Source organism: Sturnira hondurensis, unplaced genomic scaffold (genome assembly GCF_014824575.4).
Source record: "Sturnira hondurensis isolate 20B ecotype Veracruz unplaced genomic scaffold, ASM1482457v3 Scaffold0001074, whole genome shotgun sequence".
Lineage (NCBI taxonomy): Eukaryota > Metazoa > Chordata > Mammalia > Chiroptera > Phyllostomidae > Sturnira > Sturnira hondurensis.
Genome location: NW_028073705.1, coordinates 3551702 through 3560345, shown reverse-complemented (window position 1 = coordinate 3560345; position 8644 = coordinate 3551702). Strand labels below are relative to the sequence as shown.

Here is an 8644-nt window from a genome sequence, read left to right as displayed (position 1 = left end):
GGTGCCACTGTCCCTTACCAGGGGATGAAAGGTGCCAAATCCCATCTGTCTAGATATGCCTTCTGCTTGATGGCTCAAAGCCTCTCCACCAATGCAGGTCCCAAATTGAGGGCCCCATGTTGGGTGCCAAATGTGGGATGCCCCATCCTGAGGAGCTCTCCTGGTCCCCGAGGATGAGAATGAGTCATCCTGGACACAATCTGTGGTTCCAGCAGAAAAGGGGGTGGTGATTCCCTCTAGTGGAGAATGCCCTGATCTCTTCTCCAAAATGGCTTTTATTGGGATCAGTCTGTGCAGGGGTATACAGTATGTATGCAAACCTCATCAATCAATGTCCAAAGGCTATAGTTATAAAAAACAGATATTATCTATAGATAGCAACTGAGGAAACACAGGCATCTGCTTCAGGTCAGGGTCTGTTAGATATGCTGAAGCCAGAGAGTTGTTAAGGCATAGTTCATGAGATTAGGAGTTCACTCCCTTATTCTTTGAACTTAAATATCTGGTTTATACCAACAGGGCTATACAAAGCAAAGCAAGACTTCAAAGGATACAATGTATTCTTCAGGCCTGATTTCCCATGGGAACCCTCAGGTGTAAGTATCAGGTCATACTTGCCACTAGCATTCTTGACATTCCAGTCGAGACTTACAGACAAGGCCTTGCTTGTGCAGGGCTATGGTTTCTGATAACACACAAAGTAGTCCCCAACAGTCAAGGCTGGATTTCTTTCTTTTTAAAGTCTGAATAGTAATCCATTATATATACACCACAGTTTTTATTCATTTTTCCATTGATGGACATTTAGATTGTTGTCATATCTGGACTATTTTGAATAATGCTGTAATGAACATAGGAATCAAGATATCTATCTAATCTCAAAAAAAAATCTCGGAGATGTATGTTTCCTTTGGATATATATCCACAAGTGCACTTGCTGGATCTTATGGTAGTTCTAGCTTTAATGTCTTAAGGAAACTCCATGCTCTTTTCAATAATGGCTACACTGGTTTACATTCCCATCAATAATGCTGAATGGTTCCTTTTTTCCCAAACTGTCTCCAACACTTGTTGTCTTTTAGACACTAGTCATCCTTACAGGGGAGAGGTGATATCTCATTGTGGTTTTGATTTGTATTTCCTAATGATTGTGATGTTGAACACTTTTCCATATATCTACTTGTTGGGAACAGCCCTGCCCGGTTTCAGAAGCTGAATGTCCCCCCACCCCCCACCCCATGGCTATGGCTGAGTGAGCAACCTTCAGACCATAAGCCACAAGGAGACAAGATTTATCTCCCTGACAGGATCGCTGCTTCTGCTCCTTTTAGTTCATCCATAACTAGCCCCCAATGCTTGATCAGTTAGCCAGTGACCAGTAAGATTCCCCAAGAGGGTAATGACCTAAGACAGGCATGATCATGGAGAGGTCCTAGGGAAGGACTTGGGAGGGCTATAGCAAAAGGGGTGATGGACCCTCACCCCTCAGCTTTGACATAACTTGAGTCCTCATTCTGTCTGCAAGAAGTTTCCTAATCTCTTGGCTGCCTTACTACCCTGGCCTGATTTAAGACTGAAACAATGCCTTAAGATTGAAACATTGCTGGTGGTGGGTGCCACCCAGTGCTGGAAAAGGCGGGTTCCCTAGGGTGATCAGACCTAAGAAAGTAAAATCCTGTAAAAACTACTTTGTTTAGAATACTCTCAACTAAATGAAAAGGGGTCCAAGCAAGAAGTGAATTTGTTCCCCAAATTTTTATGGCCATTTAGCTACCAGACCCTGACTCGAAATAGGCCCTCAGAGTTCTTTGAATGTTATCTATTGTTTGATCCTTACTTCCTTATAATGATTCATAAGGTTTACCTGTATTCCTGTGCAAAACTACCCAATAAAAGCCCATTGAGGAAAAGGCTCTTGGCCCTTCTCCTTTGAGAGATTGGCCACCTTTCCTCCCCAAGCAAATCATGTCTTAGTAGACTTATTCTCATCCATGGCAGCTTGAGGGGTGGGGGCAGCCTTTGGGTGGAGCCCCCACCACACCTACTGGTCATGTAGATAACTTCTTTGGAAAAATGTCTATTCCCATCAGATGCCCATTTTTTAAATTGGGTTTATTTGCCTTGCCATTGAGTTGTATGAGTTCCTTATATATTGTAGATTTTAACCTCTTATCAGATACATGGTTTGGAAATATTTTCTCTAGTTCCATAGGCTGCCTTTACATTTTGTTGATTGTTTCCTTTGCTGTGCAGAAGCTTTTTAGTTTCATATAGTCCCACTTTCTATTTTTTGCTTGTGTTGCCTTTGTTTTTGGTGTCAAATTTTTTAAAAGCCACTGTTTTATGGCCCAACATATGATCTATACTGGATAATATTCCATGTACTTTCCTTTTTTTAGTTTTTTTCTAATTGTTGTTCAGTTACAGTAGTCCAACCGTTTTTCCCATTCTCACCCCTACCCTATCCCCTCTACTCCCACGGCTTATTCCTCCATCATTGTCCATGCCCATGAGACCTCTATTTGTGTTACTTTGCTTGCCCCCTCCCCTTCTTTCCTTCATTATGGACCCCCATAATAAAGAACTGTCAGTTTGTTCTTTATTTCAATGTCTCTAGATATATTTGGTTCATTTGTTTGTTTTGTTTATTAGGTTCCACTTATGGGTGAGATCATATGGTATTTGTCTTTTACCATCTAGCTTATTTCACTTAATATAATATTCTCCAGTTCCATCCATACTGCCACAAAGGGTAGGAGTTCCTTCTTTCTTTCTGCTGCATAGTATTCTATTAATCCACTCATTTGATCCACTCATGTACTGATTGGCACTTAGGCTGTTTCCAGCACTTAGCTATTGTAAATTGTGCTGCTATGAACATTGGGATGCAAAGGTTCTTTTGAATTGGTGATTCAGTATTCTTAGGGTAAAATCCCAGCAGGGGGATCACTGAATTGAAAGGCAGTTCCATCTTTAGTTTTTTGAAGAAATTCCATACTATTTTCCACAGTGGCTGTACCAGTTTGCATTCCTATCAACAGTGCACTAGGGTTCCCTTTTCTTTACCTCACCAGCACCAGTTGTTTGTTGATTTTTAATGGTGGCCATTCTGACCAATGGGAAATGGTATCTCATTGTGGTTTTAATTTGCATCTCTCTAATGGCTAGTGTGACATTAAGCAAATTTTTCATATGTCTCTGGGCCCTCTCTATGTCCTCCTTGGAGAAGTATCTGTTCAGGTCCTCTGCTCATTTTTTAATTGGATTTTTGTCTTCCTGTTTTCCAAGTAAACAAGTCCTGTTTTGGGGATCAAACCCTTGTTCAAGGTATCATTGGCAAATCCGGACTTGTTCCCCCTTTGCCCACCTCAACCCAGCCCCCACCCCCACAGTTGCCCATTTGCATGGGTCATGCACATATGTTCTTCATCTAATCCCTTCACTTGTCTATTCAGTCATCTGTTCCTCCCTTGCCCACGGCAACCATCAGTCTGTTCTCTATATCTGTAAGTCTGTTTCTGTTTTGTTTGTTCATTTATATTTTTTAGATTTCACATATAAGTGAAATTATATGGTATTTATCTGTCTCTGATTGACTTATTTCACTTAGTTATATATTACTTATTGAAGATGGTTGACTATATTGATGTGGTTACTGTTTTTATAGTGTCAAAGCCCAGGTAATTGCAATATACTGTAATTTCTTTTAAAATAAAGTTATGCAATTGTTTTAATTGACTTTAGATGGAGGTATAGGTAAAAATGCTTTGCTTTCTCACACAACCAGAAGAAGAATAACAACCAATTTAGAAATAAACAACTATAACTGCCAGAAAAATCAAACTGCATGGACCTCTGACTACCAAAGAGTTAAAGAAACATTCATCCAGACTGGTAGCAGGGGTGGAGAGTACCTGTGGCAAGGTGGCAGATCACGTGGGCAAGGTAGGGGTGGCTGATTGGGAAACTAAAGACTCAAAATCTATAGCTATGAAACACTGTGGGGGTTGTGAAGGCAGGAGAAACTCCCAGTCTCACAGGAGAGTTGATTGGAAAGTGGGGCTAGAGCAGAGTGAGTGAGTGGTATTGTTCTCTCTCTGACCCCTCCCCCATAGACACTGATACAATGCACAAAGAGGGTGTTCCACCCTGGTGAATACCTAAGGCTCAGCCCCCTCACAACATAATTGGTGCACTGAGACAAAGATATATGGCTCAAATGAAGGAATGAATTAAAATTCCAGAAAAAGAACTAAGCGACAAGGAAATAGACAACCTGTCTGATGCAGAGTTCAAAACACTGGCAATCAGGATGCTCACAGAACTGGTTGAGCTCAGTTGCAAAATGAAGAAGGAAATGAAGGCTACACAAAGTAAAATAAAGAAAAATGTACAGGGATCAACAGTGAAGGGAAGGAAACTGGGATTCAAATCAACAATTTGGAACAAAAGGAAAAATTAAGCATACAACTGGAACAGAATGAAGAAATAAGGATTAAAAAAAAACACGGAGAGGCTTAGGAATCTCTCAGACAACTTTAAGTGTGTCAACATTTGAGTCATAGGGATGCCAAAAAGAGAAGAGGAAGAGCAAGATATTGAAAACTTATTTGAAAAAATAATGGATAACTTCCCCAATCTGGCAAATAAAAGAGACTTCCAGGAAGTTCAGGAAGCTCAGAGTCCCAAAGAAGTTGGACCCAAGGAGGAACACACCAAGGCACATCTTAATTACATTAGTCAATATTAAAGAGAAGAGAATCTTAGAAGCAGCAAGAGAAAAGGAGAGAACTACAAAAGAGTTCCCATAAGACTATCAGCTGATTTCTCAAAAGAAACGTTGCTGTCAAGAAGCAGCTGGAAAGAAGTATTCCAACTCATGAAAGGCAAGCACCTACATCCAAGATTACTCTATCCAGCAAAGTTATCATTTAGAATGGAAGGGCAGATAAAGTACTTTTCAGATAAGGTCAGGTTCACGCAGTTCATCATCACCAAGCCCTTATATGAAATGTTAAAGGGACTAATCTAAGAAATAGAAGATCAAAAACTATGAAGTAAAATGACAACAAATTTATAACTATCAATATTACTAATCCTAAAAAACAAAAACAAAGACTAAGCAGACAACTAGAGCAAGAACAGAATCACAGAAATGGAGATCACATGGAGGGTTATCAGTGGGGAAAGGGAGAATAGGTGAAAAGGTACAGGGAATAAGAAGCATAGTTGGTAGGTACAAAATAGACAGGGGGAGGTTAAGAATAGTATAGGAAATTGAGAAGCCAAAAAACTTATATGTACAACCCATGGGCATGAACTAAGGGAGGGGAGAAGGCTGGAGGGTGGGGTGTTGCAGGGCAAAGGGGCAGTAAAAGGGAGAAAAAATGGGGCAACTGTAATAGCATAATCAATAAACTATAGTTAAAATAAATAAAAATTAAATCAGACCACTAGGGCCTCAATGGTCTTGATACACAGCAGTAGTAAAAAAAAAAAATGACTTGAAAGAGAGAGGGGAAGGGAGAGAAAACACTGATTTGTTGTTCCAGTTACTTATGTATTCATTATTTGAGTCTTGCATGTGTGCTAACCTAAGATCCAATCCACAACATTGACTATTGAGATGACGTTCTAACCAACTGAACTACCTGGCTAGGCCAAGTCATGTGATTGTTTACCAATTGCTATACAATTAGAAGTGCACAGAGGAAGCGTGTGATGAAATATTTATTATGGGATCTATGTTGGACCTGGGTGGTTCCTGACTCTCCCTAGCACATGTGACCAAAACTTGCAGAAGAGAAAATACAGCAAAACATACATGTAAAATCCCCTTAGAGTATCCACCATTAGACTCTGTCTTTTAAAAACTACATTTATGGCTAGTTGACGGCCCATATACACCCTGTTTTATTGAACTGATAATAATGAGTTTTCTATGATAATTAATTTAGTTTAATAAAGCCTGTCTCACTTCCTACCACTAAAATGTGAGTGGAAGGAATGGGGGAGGGAGGTACCTGATTTTAGACCTTTTCAGAGCAAATCTCAATTTTTGTAACACTACTGTCATTTGCTGATTTAACATGAAATTTAAGAAATGAGCAAGGAGGAGAAAAACACAAGCTCTACCAGAGCTCTTTAGAGTTCGTTTTATAGCAATTAACTTTCAAAACTTTCTTAAAAACATGGACAGACAACCCAATGAATTCACAGGTGCTTGTGAAACAGTGAAGAACTTGAAAGAATACGAAAGGAAATGAAATGTGTCACAATGCTTTATTTTCCCGAGCTTGCATTGGTTTGAACACATTTACTTTCTAATTATTTATCATTTTTATAGAAGACAGAGAAATATATACTGTGAGAAATGTGATTTATAATAGCATCATTATCCCATAATTGAAAATACTGAGTGTTTGGTAGTCTGGCAGGATATGCCCATTAGAAATAACCTGTAGCTCTGGAGGCAAGAGGGTTGCTATGACAACCAGGCAAAAGAGTTTAATAATAGCACTCCCTCAAACCTGGAAAATTGACAGAAAGATGAGAGCTCTAAATGCAATGGTTTCTCATGTAAATGCAAGCAAGCACCAAATACATTTATTTCTTTGTTCAACAAATATTCATCAAGCGCCTATGCTGTTTCTGGCTCTATGTTAGGACCTATGGGGAAAAAAAAGATGTGGTCCTTCCATGATGGAGGGCACCTTCTAGTGCAGGAGACACATAATAAAGAGTAAAAAAATCAATAAACTGAATAATTCCAGCATGTGAGGAAGGCCCTACAGGAAAGAAAGCAATGGGACTGTGATACTAAACAAGCAGTGTATGTACAAAATATGGAGAAAAACCCAGTCACAGCATATATTTAAATTCTTGCCCTTAGGCTTCTAAGAGATTTAGTAGAAGTGACACAGAAAATGGAGTCTTATAGTCTTTGTTAACGTAAGAATAGAAAACAGAACTACAACTGAAATATTACTTACTCCTCATTTGCTAGCAGAGGTTAGGATTCTTTATGAAAACAAGGGTTGAGTATGTTTTTAAAACATACATATTTGTAATGAAAGTTATAATGATAAAAGTTATATCACATATGTGACAGAAGCAATTATTCACAAACACAAAATGGGACATGATTAATCTGAAATCATTATAAGAATTCATCAATAAAGTTTTAAAAAAATATGGAACATTTCATGAATTTACATGTCATCCTTGCACAGGGGCCATGTTAATCTCCTCTGTATCCTTCCAATTTTAGTACGTGTGCTGCCGAAGCGAGCACCAGAAACTAAGGTTTGATTAGACTATTGTGGCTAATGGTCTGCATTTCAACAGAGCAGGAGAGGATTAGATTACACTCACATAGCACAAATGATTTGAGCATAGAAAATGCTACAATGTTGCTAAATAGCCTAGCTTGCTCTAAGAAATTGTCAGTTTTTATTCCTCTATTAATTCTTATATCTTATGTAACAGAAGCAACACTTACTTGTTAAGATAATTAATAGTGCAATTGATTATACAGAGCCATTTTTTAGTTTTCTTTCCCTTTAGGAAGTTGGAACATTCCATGATATAATGCTAAGACTAGACTTTGGTTCATGATCTAGATTACCAATATGCAAGAGTCTATTAAGTTTTATGTAATCAAAACAAGGTCAAGTGCCCTTACCCCTTCTGTACAGAGCAACAGCAAGAGCCTAGGAAGCTCTCTAAGTCCCTCCTGGGTGGGAGGCCAGTCCATGTTGTGTCAACTGTAGTAACTCCTCGGATGGTGATACCACTTCGGCTGCCATGTGATAAAATCTGCCCTGACACATGGTATGGCAGACTGCTATTTAACCCAATAGCCTTTGTTGCCCATTTAATAAGGAATCCCTGAATTTTAACTATACACATGTTAACCCAGAATAAAAACTGCCTCTCCAAATCACCATTGCAAAAGATGTGACCATATGGTTAACATCTGACCAATGCCACGTGCCCAACTTCCCTTACAGGAGTCGTGTCCCACCTCCTTCCCCGCTTTCTCATGACTAGAATATGCACACAAGGGTGAACCAGCTTGTACCATGTGGACCAGGACAACACTCCTAAGCAGAGCAGAAGAGGAAAGCAGGAAAGCCTGAACTCAGATGGTTTCTAGATCAGGGATAACATAGTAGTTTGAACTTTCATATGAGAAATGTCTATCTTATTAAAACAGTCAGGTCTCTGACTGTTTATATATAACCACACCTAGATCCTAACTAACGTATAAAGTGAGAGAAGACATCTGTGATATCTTCTCTGAACAAAGAAGGCCCTGAAGACACTGAGATTCTGGTTCAGGCTGTGCCTGAAGTAAATGACATTGCTGGGTTTTTCAGTTACAATGGGCAAAAAATTCTACTTTTTTTCTTAAGATGATCTAAATTAAGGTAATATTGTTTACAACTTAGAGTCCAAGCTCTTCTCTTTTTTTTAAGATTTTATTTTATTTATCTTTAGAGAGGAAGGGAAGGAGAGAAGGAGAGAAATATCAATGTGTGGTTGCCTCTCGTGAGTCCCCCGCTGGGAACTGGCCTGCAACCCAGGCATGTGCCCTGACTGGGAATCGAACCGTGATTCTGTGGTTCGCAGGCCTGAGCTC

At 39.3% G+C, this 8644-nt stretch overlaps 1 non-coding gene across 1 annotated transcript; it reads right to left on the bottom strand.

Moving 5' to 3' along the window:
* Positions 1 to 7187: 7187 nt before the first annotated feature.
* On the bottom strand, positions 7188 to 7294 carry LOC118997089 (U6 spliceosomal RNA). Its single transcript, XR_005068606.1, has one exon. It is a non-coding gene; the product is annotated as a U6 spliceosomal RNA (small nuclear RNA).
* Between the last annotated feature and the right edge of the window lie 1350 nt (positions 7295 to 8644).